This window comes from Leptinotarsa decemlineata, unplaced genomic scaffold, assembly GCF_025532065.1.
Source record: "Leptinotarsa decemlineata unplaced genomic scaffold, Ldec_3_MD MMD2_tig00026314_RagTag_RagTag, whole genome shotgun sequence".
NCBI classification, from domain to species: domain Eukaryota; kingdom Metazoa; phylum Arthropoda; class Insecta; order Coleoptera; family Chrysomelidae; genus Leptinotarsa; species Leptinotarsa decemlineata.
Window position 1 is genome coordinate 16,195,628 of NW_027412684.1, and position 18,408 is coordinate 16,214,035.

Genomic DNA, 18,408 nt, shown 5'->3' on the forward strand with positions numbered 1-18,408 from the left:
GGAGTTCTCTAACCTTTCAAGACAGAAAACAATAAGTCAACGGTATAAACGCGAAAGTACATAAATTAAAAATAAATATTAATTTCATTTCATTGTAGCATGCAAATTTGTAGATGCGTATCAGTTTCAAGCCCAGTAAAGAAAATAGAAATCTGAACAGTTTCCTTTTTGCCGATAGCAATCAGAAATAACATTATTACAGTGGAAAACGTCAGGAAGCCTGGAAATGCGGTTGTTGGCGGTCGCATGAAAACGAAGGGAAAAAATTTAACAGGGCGCCACGCCATTCGAAGAGAGAAAAAGAATTCGCCCTGAGCGAAGCAGCAATCATATAACTGGAGGTATTAGATCCTCGAACTGATAAGCGTTTTTACTAATGTTTCCCATTTCCATTCCAAGGTTGCTGCACGATTCGTTCCATATTTTGTGATCGTGGTTAATTTCTTCATTCAACGCTACCCGAGGATATGTCATGAGGTTAGGAACTGTCCACCTAATGGTATTTTCACACGATATATGTTGAAGGGACAGCAAACCCGGATGCTTGACAATGAATTGAAGAAAACACAGTATATTGTATTATTATTATTATTAGATTACTACCTGATCTAGTGAACTTCGTACAGCGTTAGAATTGATAAATGTTGTACACGTGCAACCCACCTAATTTTAAACGTTCAAAGGTGAAAACTCAAAATTAAAAATATGGAGGTTATCACTTATGTGCTTATAGGCTGCTCAGATTGTTACGGGGAGGGTGTGAGTAAGTTTCAACAATGATTGGTAATAGTCGAAGGCAAATTGAAACTGACTACTACCAATATAACAAAGTTGACTTGACCGGCTCGATAAATGGGCGCCAGGTAGCAAATGAAAATTAAATAAAGATAATTACTACCAAAGAAATTCTCTATCTTGGCGTTGAAGGCAGAATAAACCAACAGGAACAATTAACAACTTTAATTACTAATAAAAAATAACAACAATGAGCTGAAGGCTATTCACAACCAAAAATTTGTAAAGCTGAAGGCTATTTAAATTCAGAATATTTACAAGTTGTCAATCTGATTCAAAGATGGCCCTGGTTGGATAATACCTGGGTGGGTGGTTTGACGATGCTGGTCCCAGCGAAGTGCTGTTGGGCTGGAATCGACTGGGCTAACAGTACCTTGACGACGAGGACGACTCAATGGTCTCTATATAGCAGGACAATGGTTGGTTCTGGTTAACTGAGCCTCTTCGATTATAAATTATCAGCAAGGGGACCTCCTGGTAACATCAATCCTCTACCCAGTATTTGGCTTCCTCAAGGTTATGCGAAACAAACAGAATGAATCAGAATTGAAAAAAAAACAATAGTTCAGGGAACGAAGGATATCCTTAGAACCTTAGGGTATATTCTGAATTTTATTAAACAAAATTTTACTTTCAAAACCAAGTAAAGGTTAATAATAAAATAAATTGAAAAATTAAACTAGACCAACTAGGATTCTCCTAAGAAAATGGAGAATATTAACTTCCACTACAAGTGGTAGGCAATGAAATTGATAATTAAATGAATTCCTTATGAACTTTATTGAAAATCTAAATGAATCTAAATATAATAAAAAAATAACCTTTGATAATTTGTGAGGATATCGTAAGGATATGTAATGCAAATTCAAGAGTAAGAAATAATGAAAAAGCGATAAGATAATAAGATAAGCGATTCAAATAATTCTGAATCCAAAGGAAGACAAATTATGGGTGACAATTCCTAAATAAAATTTTGTCAGATAACTTTGGATTCAGAAAGAGCTACCTTCAACGCTGACAGGGGTGGCAGATACAAATGGTAAAGGCCAAAGATACTACCTGGTAGACCTGAGCAATGAGTTGTACAGACCAGAGATTGAATTTCCGAGAGAGGAAATTCCAATGCTAACTACTGCACAGCTCGGAAGAACAAAGAACAACTCTCTCAGGTTCGCATTTATTTCTCACAGAGATATCATTAACAATGAACAAATAAAGAGAAAATAAATGCTCACCTGAAGAATTCCCCTGTTGGCTCCTTGTCCGGCTGTACCAGCAGTCAGCACCGCAATTGTCCTCCAGTCGCCAGTCAGACCTCCTACTAAGGATCAGTCCCCGGAACAATGATATTATTATCTGAAAAAGGTATTCTGAGTAGACACGGTTTCGATAGATTTGAAAAGTTGAACCTTGAAAGTTACCAAATTTCAGTGAATAACCAAAAATATCTTATCGATATTCTCCAATGGAATCTTCCTAAAAAATTATCAGCCCTAAAATTTGATTCCTTGCAATGATTCCTTAAATAAACGGAAATTTGGATTTTAACCTCAATCCTCGTGGTCTCGGAAAAAAACCGAAAATTGGAAACTGTAAATCAAAATAATTTACTCAACGAGTTATCTAAACGTTCAGTTCAATTCAATCTACTGTATGCACAAATTAATAAAAGATAAATAAGATAATTAGGTCTTTTACCAGAAAAATGCCTTCTACCCACTTTTTCCGCACACCTGTTAACGTTCACGGTCGCTACCCTTCTCTCTTCGGAAGCCAAATTCCTCGATATCCGTCGATTTCTCCGATCTTTTTCCGCGCAAGCGGTCTTCACTCGAAATTGAAAGAGGGAGTGACTACTGTCCCGGCATTACTTCGATGCAAAATATTAAATATTAGAAATGGAACGAAATTTTCGTTACACACGAAGTCGAACCATACGGCCAGTGTTGCGAGGCGTTTTCAGTATTAGATTTTACACTGGAAAAAATTATAAAAAAAATATTCAATGGATACATACTATAACTATTGTAATTTCCACTACTCACAATATTATCGTTATTGGAAGTAAACTGAGATATCAGTAGATTTCACCTTTCGAATATGAGAACAGTTGCTCGAGAGTTGAAACATTAGAACATTGAACACGTGTCCAATTTTTTCTTCATCTGCAGTGGATTGATTCCCAAAATTCCGCAGTCTAATTGTACAATGTTTTGTATTCAAAAAGTTGTTCGATATTTAACTATTCGACTCCAACAGGCACATCCTTATATCTCGAAAGTTATTCTACTAAATAGCTACATAAGTGGTTATAGGTGTAGTCGGGTGGCATAGTTGAATTATATTTTCATTAACTACAACTCACGATTTGATCTCCACAAACTTCATTTGAAAAATATATCACGACATGTTTCGCTAACACAAAAGTTATACTTTAAATTTGAATAAAACAATCATCGAAATTTTTCATTCGTTTGAAAGACCTATTGATGCCATTATATGTGGAATATGACATCGTTTAAATGTCCGTCACGGCTTCTCTCGGTGGAGCGCATCTGGAACGTTGAATGTTTCATGACGATGACGCATAAATCAGCCAGAATTTGACCGATTGCAAAGGTGATGTTGGCTCTGAGGACCGCTGTGGTTTGTGACTTATTCGCATACACTTGCGATGTTACAAAACCCCAAAAGAAAAAGTCTAACAGGATCAAATCGCATGGTTTTGGTGGCCAGTTCACTTCACCTCTACGTGAGATGACCATGCCCTCAAATCGCTCGTGCTGAATATCCAGTGTGGCATGGGCCGTGTGACATGTAGCACCAACCTGTTGCACATATCGTTGGTGTCCAGATAATCCAATTCAGGCCAAAAAAGTAGTTGATCACCGACCAGATGATGATGGCCAGGCCATCACTGTCAACTCGCCGTTGATAGTGATGGCATGGCCAATGCCAACCCAGAATCCACATCGAAGAGTTATTTTTTTGAGATGCATTGGACGCTCTTAGATCTTATTTGGATTGGTTTTGTTCCAAATTCAACAATTTTGTTTATTCACGTACCCATTCAGCCAGAAATGGGCCTCATCGCTGAAGATGATTTTTCAATAAAAATTAGGGTCAGTTGCCAACTGCTCCAGAGCCTATTCAGCGAATACACGTCGTTGTCTGTGGTTATTTACCTTCAGTCTACTTTTCACGATAGATTTATATTTTTTGTTGAATGGTTTCGGTCATTACACCATTTTCAAAACTAACTAGATTCCATTCAAATCTAAGTATTTATACCTATAGGCAATGTATAGGCAATTTAGGTATAAATACTCAGATTTGAATCTAGTTAGTTTGGAAAATGGTGTAATGACCAAAACTAGTCAACAAATATAAAACTATCGTGGACAATAGACAAAAGTGTGTTCGAGAAGAGAACACAAGATACTGAGTCATCATTTGTAACACCAAAACAACTTTTTGTTTTTTTTTTCCTTGGGAGCTGTCTGACTTGTCCATTTAGTCCAAGTCTCCAGGAAACACTGCAGCCTCTTGGGCTTATTGCGTTTGTTCTCCCATCTTCTCATGACACTCATTCCATCAGTCTCGTTCTCTGTACTAGTTTGTACATGTTCCGTGTTCTGGACGTAATTTTGTACGTCCATATATTGCCTGCCTCCTGTGATTCAGTGCCTCACATTCGCATAAGATGTGTAGAGCTGTTTCTATCCCTTCGTTGCATAATCTGCAGCTGAGGTCTCCGTTGCACAGCCCCATTGAACGGACAATGACCGGTTAGTGACCCTGTAAATTATTCTGAGCCGATCCCTACTATATTGAAGTAGTTCTTCGGTTCTTTTCTCGGACGGTTCCCCAATGAACGTTCTACTGTGTTTGTTGCCAGGTACTTTTGTCCAGTACTCTGTGTGCTTCTTATTGGTCTATATTCTAATCTGGTTTCGTACCAGTAATTTAGATACCCCCAGAGCTGGTTCAGGAACTATATATGAAGTTGATGATCCGTGTCTAGCACATTCATCAGCTTTATCATTACCTGTGATTCCTGAATGCCCTGGCACCCAGTAAAAAGTTAATTTGTTTCTGTTTGCAAGTTCATTCAGTTTTTCATGGCATTCCCAGACCAGTTTTGATGTCACCTTCGGGTTTGTCAGAGCCCCTAGTGCGCTCTTGCTGTCTGTAAAAATATTGTTACGCTCATTTCTTCGAGGTCTCAATTTAATAAGCCTTGCACACTGCAAGATAGCAGACACTTCCGCCTGAAAGACGGATGTGTATAGTCCTAGCGTATAGCTGTAGTTTAGATTTCTATCCGCTCGGTATACTCCAGCTCCCGTTCCATGTTTGGTCTTCGATCCATCTGTATACCAGGTGTTCTTTTCAAAAATGTTTTCGGGATGACTAATGGTCTTCCACTCTTATGATTTCTGCCGTGAAGTTTGTGTTAAAGGTGTACTTCGGTGTCATATGGTCCGTGCACATATTCAATATGTGCTCCTCCACTTGTTCCGAAATTTATGTTTGGTCCGATCTTCTGTAGTTCGATGAGTTTTCCAGACTGAATTGGCCCATCCTGGCCTCCCCCATTATCACAAAGTGTAGAGGAAGTAGATTCAGGAGTATCTCCAATGCAGCTGTTGGGGTAGTTCTCATTGCTCCCGTCATTCCCAAACATGCAACTCTTTGCACCTTGCCTAGTTTGTTGACAGCGTTCGCGTGCTTCATCTTTGGCCAACAGACCAGAGATGCGTATGTTATCATGGGTTTAACCACCATCGTGTATAGCCAATATACCATGTCTGGTTTTAGTCCCCATGTTTTTCCATAGGTGCGTCTGGCGAGCATCAGTGCTACCTCCGCTTTCCTCTTTATCCTGTCCAAGTGTTGGTTCCAGGTCAGCTTGAAGTCTAGGATTACTCCCAGATATGTAACCTCCCCCGACACTTGCATTTCTTCACCTCGAAGTTTTAGAGGTCCGAGACCCTCCGTTTTAGTCCTCTTGGTGAATGCTACTATGGTCGATTTGGATGGGCTTATGTTAAGCCCTTCCTCTTCGGTCCATCTTGTTATGATATTCAGGGCCTGCTGCATGCATCCCTTCACTACATTATTGTATTTACCCTGGACTAGGATGACTAAGTCGTCTGCATAGCCCAGTGCTTCATACCCATTACGGCCCAGGAGACACAGTAGCTCGCCCATCACAAGGTTCCATAACAGAGGGGATAGAACCTCCCTCTGTGAACAGCTCCTTGCTACCCGTGCCACGATTGTTTTCCCCATAATGGTTGTATATACCAATCTTCCCCTAAGCATGCAGTCTATCCACCTGCAGCTTGTCTTGTCCATCCCTCTTCTCCTCGACGCCTGGATGATTGATTCTAACGACGTATTATCAAATGTGCCCTCAATGCCCAAGAAAGCAGCTAAGAGTACTTCCTTGTTTTTGTAGGTATATTCTACTAACTCAGATTTGAATGTAATCTAGTTAGTTTGGAAAATGGTGTACTGACCAAAACTAGTCAACAAATATAAAACTATAGTGGACAATAGACAAAAGTGTGTTCGAGGAGAGAACATAAGATACTGAGTCATCATTTGTAACACAAACACAACTTTTTGTTTACTTTTGATTTCAATAATTGAAGGGTTTTCATTTCATTTTGGTAGTTCTTTACTTTTCTCACGTATACCCAATATACAACAAAAAATTATTCAATAATTCAGCATGGATAATAATAGAATATAGACACGCCAGAGGAAGCCATTGTATGGCGAAACACGTGTTGCGTTTTTGTAAAACTATCTAGTGAAAATCACACAATAAAGTGTTTTTAGAATACGTTAGTTATGGATTTTCATCAAGCATTGGCCGATTCCATCATATATACAGCATGGATTTGATAGCTATTCATATAGCTATATATATAATAATGGATGTTTGTTGGCTGATTGGTAAGTGATAAACTTCTACATCGCTCAACGGATCGTGATGAAACGTGTATAAGCAATTTTTCATAGAGAAGGTTTTTAGGCTATACTTTTTTCTGTAATTCGCCACTAGATGGCGCTGTAGAACAATTTTTTGAAAGCACTGTTCTATAACGCTGCGCACGTTGATTCTGATTCTGTCAAAACATTGGAACAGCAGCGATACAGCAACATAGTACTAGTATATTATAAAATGAGTTTTTCTACCGGTAAAAAATTACAAGCTCATAAAGAAGTGATCCTTCAACTGGAGTTTATTTTATATTGCTGACCATTTTTTATTTTGAGTAATGGATAAATGAAATGCGTACTATTATTGTTTCTGCTTTATATCTGTAGAATCCCAGCTAACTCTTTCGGACTCCGCCGCTGTCCACTCCACCACGCATCGTAGTTAGCATTGACTTTCATGCCAGATGAAAAGCTTTACGGGCTCAAAGCTGCGTAAACTAATTTAAGTGTGCCATTGTTTATCATTTGTCATATAATTTCCTCCGGTCTAGCTAACTACCCGGGGCGCGCAACGTGTCCTCCAGAGAGAAAAGCTCGGAATGAAGCTTTCTACATCAATCATTCAATTAGCGGTTTAATTGTGCCATTCATTTTGTTTGTCAATTCAAATAATTCGTCTTCGCATTCATCAATTTGCAAATTATTCGAATTAACCTCGTTTACCCGTTTGCTTACGCTTCGTTTATTCGCTTTCATTTACTAATTTGATGTTTTTGTTCTTACCCGATTCGCTTTGGTTTACCTTTTGAAAGCCTTCGCCGTTATTGTTACAATACTCGTGATTTCGCGGGTACGACGGAAATTCGGGAAATTGGTCGGATGGAAGGAAAGAGGTGTTGTTGCTGAGCTGGTTCGAGACTGAATTGAGATTTCGGCAAGTACTGAGAGTTTGAAGAATACATTGCAATTTGTATTGTTGAACCCTTGTCAGGAACCTGGTTACGATTATGGAACGGCTAGCTCCCTATCGATTTTGAGAATTTCTGTGCTATTGAAATGGAGAGTGATCTTTCAACCTGGAGATGCGTTGCTAACCCACATTAGTCATTGATATCTGTACTGGGTGTGGACTTAATACATTTTCTGATACTGTTTCGAAGTGAGGAGCACCTCGACCTACACACCATATTTTTGATATATCTCATCTGTTTCTAAGCTATGCTACGTTTGGGGTTTGCTATGCTATGCGTATGCTATGTTTATTCTCAACAGGTTTACACCCACAAATATAGAAAATACAAATAATTAGAGAGTATATGACAGTATGGCGAAAGAAAACTGGATACATTTCTGGTATATCTAAACTACCACAGCCCAACGATCTAAATCACAATGAAATAGGAAACTCAAGGAACTATCGTTCTCTTGGATGTTCCAGTGTGTTCCATAGAGTGTACAAAAAATCAACGCACACAAAACAGGTACCTGATGGAAAATTTCAAACACCAGCCAAAAGAAACAATCTCAGGTGCACCACAGGGAAGTATTGTAGGACCCATGATGTTTTCAGTGTTTATTTTTGATTGCCCTACTTTCTTATCACATTGTCAAGTACATCTATATGCAGATGATATACAGTTATATTTGTTTTCTAATAAAACCGATACAGAAAGTGGCCAATATAAACACAGATTCGCACAAAACATTCCTATATTCGGAGAATCATCCAAATGAATCTTTGAAAATCAATCCAGATGAATCTTCGGCCTTATGCATAGGGTCTCAAAGACAAATAGTAGAAACTCAGTGTACCTTTAGGCTTGAAGTTTACGCTTGAAGAAGATATTGTATAGCGAAACACGTGTCGCGGTTTTTGTAAAACCTTTATAGTGAAAATCATACAATACCTACACTGTATCGAACAGTTTTTTTTTAACTTTAGGCTCATTCTCGATAACGCAGACATTGACTGGGTAGACAGTGCTAAAAATATTGACGTAACCATAGATAGCTCTTTGTCGTTCTATGAACATATGACAAACATTTTCAAAATATCATTCCTCAAACTCAAATCGCTATATAAATTCAAGTATCAGTTATCAGAAGAAATGAAACTCGCTTAGTTAAAACTCTTTTTTACCCCCATATCGAGTATTGTTCGGCGTATTACAATTTTTTGCCGCAATATAACAAGCAGAAGTTACAACGTATACAAAATGCTTGCATGTGATTCGTATGCTGTATACCATATGGTGAACATGTCACACCATTTTTGTTTAAAATGAAGAAGCTGAATGTAAGGTACAGAGTCCAATATTTGATAAAAATGTTTTTGTTCAAGTTGCTTCAAACTAAAACACCTAGTTATTTATATAGTTTATTAAGCAGGCATTCTGACATACATACAATTTGAGAATTAACTCATTCAACATACCTAGACACCGTACTTCCAAATTTCAAGGATGTTTTTATTATATAGCCCCTTCTCATCTGAATGAAATTTTACCCCGTTCAAATCATAATATACATCAATTCAATAAAGAAATAAAATCACAGGTGCTTACTGCTCAGTGCTAATTTAAAATTCAATGTATGGCAGTGCAATGAAATTGTTAAATTGACCAAAATAATGATAAGAATATTAAGAGTTCTTAGCAATTATATGATCTATCATTTTTTCTCTTCTCTATCATTGTTATGATTGTAAAGTAAGTATGTTTATAATTATTTTCTCACTCTCACTGTATAATTTTTGTGAGGGGTGGAAGATAGCCTTAGACTAACCATTTTTCTTTTATGTATAAATGTATTTCCATATGCAGAATAAACGATATTATCATTATTATCATGTGTGGATCCAAAAATCTCCCACGGAACTATAGCACCTGAAACAGGATTTCAAAAATGGGAAGTACTTAGCGAAGCACCTCCACAGATTACATGCACTTCAAATTCAATCAAATCAGTCCACAATGAGAGATATATTCAATGAGTCCTTATGTATTCAGTTTATGCGATGAGAGACTGCATAAATGACAGTTTTCAAGATAATGACTATCATGAATCTGGCGGAACGGATGTTGTTTCTTGAATGACATGGAGAAACAAGGAGAATCTAAAATCTGTTAAAAATCTGTTTATCCGTTAATCAGCTGTTGCCCCCTTACGAATGACCACTCTCAAAAGTCCAAGCTTGTGCGAGCTAAGAATTAACGGTGTCTACCTTTTAACGTGGATCCCATTTGATATTCTTCATTTATTGCATGCATATATTGCAAGGAAATATTTCAGTTTCACCAATATAGGATTTGCCGCACTCATAGGGTATCCGGTAAATGCAATTCTTGAAATGGTGCAATGGTGTTTCCGGATACGAAGTAGGTTCTGATGTTGTACTTGGATCCAATTCTGCTTATCCCTTAGGACAATCCTTTGATGCAGGGTAGTGCAAGCATTGGTTGTGACGGCTTCTTTTCCTTGCGACGCTTTTGCTGTCTCCAAGCGAAAGTCTTTTCCATCATCATTGAAGTAACCATTCCGTTGAAGATTTTTTTGGTGGTGCCCAGTCCCTTTCCGAGACCTTCCTACGTATTAAAAAGCCCGAAAGCATAATCCACCAGTCCTAATAACTTCTCTTTTGGTAGATTGATGGTGGTGTGATTCGTGATTCAGATACTGTCCCGTGTGAGTAGGTTTTCCGTATACAGATGTTTTTCACTTAGTGTCGGTCTCCTCCAGCAACACTTCTACGTATGGCAAGAATGTCTGCAGATACATGAAACATTATAAAATATAATATGGGAAGGAAGAATAATTCCAGTCGAGTATGATGAAGAGAAAAAAACAACCTGTGTTCATGTTATCCCCCTATTTACTTTGGTGAAAAATATAAACACAGTCGGCTATATTTTTTGTCTATGGCGATGTTGATTCAAAAATTCAGTTGGATTCGACGATTTTTTGGTATACAGTATCAGAATTTTTCGATTGATTTATTATTTTTATTTGAAACTTTTTGTTTTTGGAATTGATTGATGATAAAACACGAGACAGCTTCCCAGTTCTCCATAATATCAAAATAGTTTGGAAGAATTTCGCTTCAACTTATGTATTTCTATGATTATCAAAATTTAGACATTATAAACAAGTGAAAAGAGAAATGAAATTTCCTATGTTTTTTACCACTTTCAACTGGTAAAAAACAAAAATTTTCATTTCTCTTTTCATTATGATCTCCTACCAGGTAGTAACTAATGGCTACATCCATCGATTTATTACAAACAAGTCTCTTCAAAAATGATAAAAAATGTTCTCTACTTCAATAAGATCTTCTTAATCCTTATTTCATAGACAAAGTAAACAAACTGAACTCCATTTTCGTTGCTTTGACGAAATAATCCTTCCGACTTGTCACTCCATTGCCTCCTTTGTTTTGATGTCACACCACAGTAGTTAAGATTTCAGTATTAAAAGATCGAGCACCGTTTCACAAAGGAGTTTTGAGTGGGGAAATTATAAATGATGCCTTCATTTCGAAAGAGGATTAAATTCAACCGAGTAAGGTTATATTATGAATTCTATTGTTTCACTTGGAAATTGAACTGGAAGAATTTGATGAGTTGACGGCGATGTCCTCGATTCTCAACATTGGATGTTTAGAAACATTTATTTCAATCGCCTCCATAACTCAAAATGAGGAATAGTCAATTTACATTCAATTTTTCTGACGAGAACTCAAATCTTGAAGAAATTCTGCAAAGTCTTTGAATCATCTCCAGTTATCCAAAATTATGAACTTCATTATTATATTTTGATTTTTTATTTCGTTGACTAACATATGCCGGGTAAAATTTCACTAGCATTCATATTAAAATTATCCAATTAATCCAATCCAATTAATCCAATCCAATTAATTAATGTATTAAAATTATCCAAAACCTTCAAAAGTCTATTCAATTTCGTTTCACTTTCGGAAAAAAAATCAAAATAAGAAAAAATATGGATGAAAAAATACGCAAACTCTATATTTTGGAATCTAAGTCCAAAGAAGTCTTCTACTTCAAGTCCTCCACTGTTGACGATGAAAATAATTAATGAAATTAAAGTTACCAAAGAATGAATACAACGATTTTACTTGTAAAGGTGTTATATAAATTTCGACTGAAATAACAATAAGAAGAATATAATGCAGAAGTTAATGGAACCAAAACATTCTACTAAATAGAGACCCATTCAAGCATTTCATTGACTCATATTTCATCGATATATTTGATTTAATAATTCCAGTATGAAAGTTCGAACACGTTTCACAGAGCCTACTTTATGTAATATTTGGACAACACGTGCTTCCTGACATTTATACCGAATATATAGAACCGTATTTCATGTTTTATGTCCTTTTTTCTCTGAAGATTCGTAAATTCACGCTCGCTGCCATTTTAAACTACAAATTGAAGCCCTTTGGCTAAGTGGCCATTATTTTGATTAAGTACAAATTTTGTAATAAGCTGTTATGCGTTTTGGGTCTCCCCAAATGTGCTGTTTTTCTCAAACAGGGTGATATTCCGAATTTCTTCATTGTAAAATTCTCATAAGTATATTGTTCATGCATAGGAAATTATCTACCTATCAGTCGGTAGTCGGTCGATTCGACGTGGGTGCTTTGTTCACTCACTGAAATCGACCGCCGTGTTGGTCGGTGGTTCAAGCCCCAGGCTGAACGATCGATTTCCACTTGCTATCGTCCAACCCATGTTGGTAATCACACGTTAAAGGGTGAGACCTCGTTAGTCCTTAGCTCGCACAAGTTTCGATTTCTGAGGGCTGTCGATCGTAGGGGTGCGACAGCTGGTTAACGGAAAAAACAGATTTCTTTCAACCTATTAGGTTCTTTCAAACGTTTTGTCTGTTTTCATGAGTCTTCTTTAAACTGTGATATCTCAGTGAATATTCATCAAATTTATTCGAAATAAGCGCCATTTGAATTATTGCACTTTTGCCAACGTAACACAAGTCGAATAATTCCGTCAGCATGAAAATTCTAGATTCGAAGAAGTGGACAAAGGTCGTTTTCGCCTGATCCTGATTGGCGGACGTTCTACCGGCGAGAAAGTTATCGAAGTGCATGAGAAGATGGTGGTCAGTTAGCGAGAGATCTGGAGAGTATGGTGGGAGAGGCAGACCTTCGACTCTCAATTCGTTTAGTATTTGGACGGTGGTTTGTGAAACGTGTTGAAGGGCGTAGTCATAGAACAGGATCAAGCCTCTTCCGTTGACCAGTGCCGGTTGCTGCTGACTCAGTTTTGTGTACATTTGGTCGATTTCTACCCAATAGTTCTCTGCTTTGATGATTTGGTCCGGTTGCAGAGAGTTACAGTCAATTAGACCAGCCGCTCACCACCATACAGTAACCATAGTCTTTTCTTCTTTGCGCAAAAGCAAAGAAGAGCAGACCTCGAAACGTGGGTCAATCTTCACCAGGGTCCTCAAAACATCGTCCTGGATAACTGTAGGTCAACCACTTTGGGGCTCATTTCGAGGCTTGAATGTCCGGAACGAAATTTTGCACATTTTTAACATTTTCAATGCCTTTGCCGACTTTGGCAGCGTTTTGGTTCAATCTGAAATCGTGGAGAAAACTTGGTCAAAAATCACTCAACGAAATCATAAAGTAATGAGCTGAAGAGAGGCAAAATATTGAAATTGAGAATAAAATGAAGAGTAAAAAATTCTTTCTCGATCAGTATATACCATAATACACTAGACTTAATATTATCTCTTCATCTATAAATGAAACCAACAGATGGCAAATATATTTTATAAAACACTATTGCATGTTTTTATGAGACTCACTGGAACATTCCACATTGTCTTGGTATGTTCCGAAATGTAGTAAAATATTTCAGAAGTCTTTCGAATGTTCTTGACTATTCTGGGAATGTCTAGGCTTCCAGCCCTCATATCTTAAAAAGCATGCCTTTCAGGTAAAAACGGAAACTTCCTTTTTGGATGTGAGATAGAGGTTGAACCTTTCGTCCTATGGACTCGTGGTTTTTTCATTTCTGGTTGATTATTGGTATTGCTCAGAAATTTTCAAGTCGAGTGCTATTCGTGAAGATTATTTTCTGAAATTTTCTCAGCTGCCTGCATTATTCTGAGAATCAAATATAAATACTTCAATTGAATCAATTTTATTACAAGAATGACGAGAAATTCCAACAATTGCAATTGTTTGAAAGTACAACAAACAACATTGTACAACACTATACAAGTATTTCAACATTGTTCGAATATTTGACCAGAGTATATGAATGGCTAAACTCGTATTTGTAAACGGAAGGATTTCATTGTTGAAGTCTATCGTGCCCTGACTTGAGACTGCAGAACCAACATCTGAGTCACCCATCGCACATTTTCGATTTCGATAAATCAAAATAGTTCTGATTTGAGTTGAAAAGTCTTATTATCCCAAAAAGTTTCAATCAGGATATTGGGAGTTCTGAATGAAATATATACATCTTTGGTATTTAGGATGGAGTTTGAATTAAAGAATTGTTTAATTTTCGTGAGGTTATATTATTCATTGATTTGTGACAATTCTTTATTAATTTCGGTCTTTTGAATCTGTTCATTGTATTCGTGAGTTTTATTTAACTCACATAGTTTGGGTTGCCTCAGCAGTGGCAGCGCAAGACCAAAACATAATGTGGGTAAGTACATCTGGCGAGGCCCTCTGATAGTGCGAGAAGAAGGGTTCACGAAAGAAAAACCCCTTTTTTGGAACAGTGAACAATATAATTAAAAATAAACACGACTCAAAAGTAATAAAAAACATCACGTTCAAGTCGCCGTATTAAAACCCCAGTAAAATTTATTGACACTGCGAATATTTGCTCACTTTACTCTGACTAATGAAATAAAAATTTTCTTTTTCTTTTTGCTGAACCATATTTCCATTTTCTCCCTTTGAGTTTATCTCTCTTAGTTCCTATGCCTGACATGATGATGATCGTGAAAGGAAGAATATACCTCAATTTCCGTTTCACAAATGCATCACTATATCAATCACATATAAATAAACAAACACTATATCAAACAGGTATCAATAAACAGAAGGGCAAACAATCATTTAAATAACTCAGTATAGCACAAATATTCAAATAAATCAATTATAACTTGCGTGCTCCTTTTGGGGCACCCGGTATATGGTGTTAGGCTACCCCGTGGTCCGACGGAAGTGGATCACCCTGTAGTACGGCGGAGATGGATCACCCTATAGCACCACCAAGATAGATCACCCTGTAGGGCACAACAAGCTGGACCAGAAATGGATCACCAAATAAGACCCAAGAAGAAAATAGGAAAAAAACCCTAAAAGAAGAAAAAACCCTACGGAAGAAAATTCTCAATCAGAATCAGATAAAAACAAGGTGAGATTCAACCCACATTCATATAATAGCCGAATGGTATAATAGCCGAAACCGGTCAACAATACAGAAATATAGTGGAAAATAGACAAAAGTGTGTTTTTGTAGTGTATCCTCAGTTATTGAACTATCAAGTTCGGGGTGTACTGAGTTAAACCTCAAAATCATGGGCAGCCACAGTCCGTCGAGTATTTCTATGTACTGCTCTTGATGGAATTAAATGTTCCAAGTCACTTGCAAACTGAAAAGGTGGGTTTATTTTGAGCACCCGGAGCGTACAGAGATGATCTTCCACTCAATCTTTGGGCACGCAGAACAAAAGATCAACAGACACAACTGATCAAAAATTGAGATAAACTATAGATATATGTGCTGATTCAAATAACTTGTTTCTAAGTACCAGTGGAGTATTTCACTAATGTAATATATGTTAAATACAATATAATATACATAATGAAAAACATAAGGTAGATTCTAGCGCAACAAATCAAAGATATGAAAAAAATAATAGACATAATTTTCAGTCATGTGTTGGAGGTGAGTATAATTGAACCTTATTATTAATATACAGTGCATTTCTTTAATGGGAAAAATTAAATGTGTCTTGTGACACATCATTTTGAAGCTTAATTCACATTCCATTTAATTTTTTTCCCAGATGGAGTCCAGTCGCCATCTTGAAAGTTTCGTCTGTCAATTTCACTTCAAAATAAAGCATTCATGCATTGATTTCCAAATTTCAATTTTTTGAATTGTTATAAAAATAAAGGGGGGAGCATTATTTACTTATAAATACTATAACGATACATACAGCTGATAACAGAGGTTAATATCTGCACAACGAACAAAATAAAATTACTTTTCTCAGTATAGATGACTCCAGTTCCAAATCTGAGTATGGTGTTGACCCGTTCAAAAAATAAAGGGAGTGGGCATTAAAGAAATGCACTGTATGAAATGAACACAGTTATTATTTTTTCACGACAGAATTCGAATTTCTAAATAAACATGTGTTATCGTTTAAAAACTATGTAATTCCATTATTTATTCTCACATCAAGTACTCTTAGAAATTATAATATAGGGACATGAAGCGAGACTGCATTTGCATGCGATACTTTGATTGGCTTTCTATTAAGGGAAAGCCCCATAGCAGCTAAACGCCAAGTAATATTGCCAGACTGAATGAAAACGATTGATTAGAAACGACATAGATGAAAATTGTTCAATTGAAAATTTTTTAATATAATATAGTTCATTTGAAAATATATTCACGAATTTTTCATTCATATGCTTTCGGGCGTCAAAGTGTGGAATATCTTCAGGTTGAGAATTTTATAATGTATAATTTATGAAAAAAATCATGGTGCCTTCTTTTGGATTCTTCATGCATTTTCAAAATTTATTTTCGGCTTTGAGGGGCAAGGCCCTTCGAACAGCGGCAGCGAGGCCGCGGGCGGTGGCAAACGCCGCCTCAGTGTCTCATTAAAGTTCGGGTTTAGTTGTCACTATCAAACATTCAGAGCTCAATGCATCGATATAAAAACCAAATAATCGAATTGAATAAATTTTATTACGAAATGACTCATTATCTTCATGGCTCTTCGTTTTATCGCCGTTGGGAAAAACGTTTTATTGGTTTAAAACTATGTTTTGGTAGCACAGCCTTCAATTTTTCTATAATCTTATCAGTTTGAAAGAAATAAGAAGGGGAAACTCTCCAATTTGTAGTTTATAACATGTCACCAGATTATTGGTTAGTTCACGCTTTTTGTATTTCAGATTATGGAAACGACAACACAGTTTCGTATGGATTTTAATTTACGGGTTGCCATGAATCGAACATTTCTAGTCGATAATTGAAATGACTCCATTTCTCCGTATTGAAAATTTCGCCAGTTCCAGCATTTGTGCATACTCTCATTCCAGAAAATCTGGAAATAGCTAAATCACAAAACTATGCATCTAATTAACCCCAGAGCAGAAGCGCAGTGTGATTATGACATACACGTCATATCACACACAGCTGCAACCAAAATGGCTGACGGACTTGATATGATACTGCGGTTTGTAGCACATAACAGTGTCTCGTATGCACATTTTAACCGTCACTCAAAATACCTTTCGGTAATTATCTGATTAATGAGATTATCGGTTTACGAGCCATTCTATCTGGAATTCGAGCACAGAGGGCTATCATTTAGCAATTTGAACTGTAATTGACTGCTAGTTCTCGAAATACTTCATCAGATCTGAATCGTCATTCAAATTATTTCTGTCTCTGTTATTTCACCTCTACTGATTCAACTATATGGATCCCTTAGTTTTTTATCCATTCCAATTTACACGAATTGAAAAACCATTTCACAAAGCGTTGCTATCAAGTTTCTAAATTAAAATTTGACGATTCCATCTGAACTTAAAATTCATAAATTATATTATCTGAAGATAGTAGATGACATCTGGTATCTGTAGAGTAGAGAGGGCGAGTGTAACCCCACAGCACTTAAGCCACATGTGACCCATTGTACATCCCCCCGAAGAGTTGTTCTCCTAGGTCATTGTCCATCCTGTCCATTCCAGAAGGTGGACCTTGAGGTGTACCACGGTGGCCTCCGTGAAGGTTTGGGAAGGTGCAGTGATATTACTGTCGTTGCGCGACTTCTTCAACCTTCTTGGGGTTCCCTCCGTGTAGGTGCACAAGTGAGGGAGCTTTCCTGCAGAGGTGGCAGGTTCCTTGCCTTTAATCAAGGCGGAGCTCTTGGCGCCCGCCGCAGGAAGTTCCCTTGCTGTTGGAGGTGATCTGCTATGCCCATCCTTATTCCAGGCGGTAGATTGGGATGGACATTTCTGTTCTTCCCCAGCCACCGCCTTAGATTGAGGTGAGCACTTCTGTCCAGCCTCGGGAGTGGTTTTTGTTTTTGTTGTTTCTGTTGTTTCATTGTTTCTGAGTAGCAAGGGAATAGTTGGTCACCTCTGGCAGAGCCCCCCATCATCAGGAGTAGGCTGATTACAATGAGGTTCCGCTCAGTTCCTTAAGGGGATCGTTTTGACCGCATATCACCCTGCGGCATTTCAGTTGTCGGTACGATTCCTTACACCTTAGCCTGGGTAGGCTAGTCCACGGTGGCATGTTTTCCAAAGGCTTTTGGGGGTTTTAGCTCCCCTCACCCTACTTATTTCTGACACTGACCAAGAGTCCGGCGACCCCCTCTGTAAGGCCACATTGGCTT

The 18,408-nt window shown here is 37.4% G+C and overlaps 1 long non-coding RNA gene across 1 annotated transcript; it reads right to left on the reverse strand.

Annotated features, from left to right (window-relative positions):
• Nucleotides 1–572: 572 nt before the first annotated feature.
• LOC141485207 (uncharacterized) lies at nt 573–2,713 on the reverse strand. Its single transcript, XR_012467092.1, has 2 exons — nt 2,494–2,713; nt 573–2,385 (listed from the first exon to the last, which is right to left on the reverse strand). It is a non-coding gene; the product is annotated as an uncharacterized lncRNA (long non-coding RNA).
• Between the last annotated feature and the right edge of the window lie 15,695 nt (nt 2,714–18,408).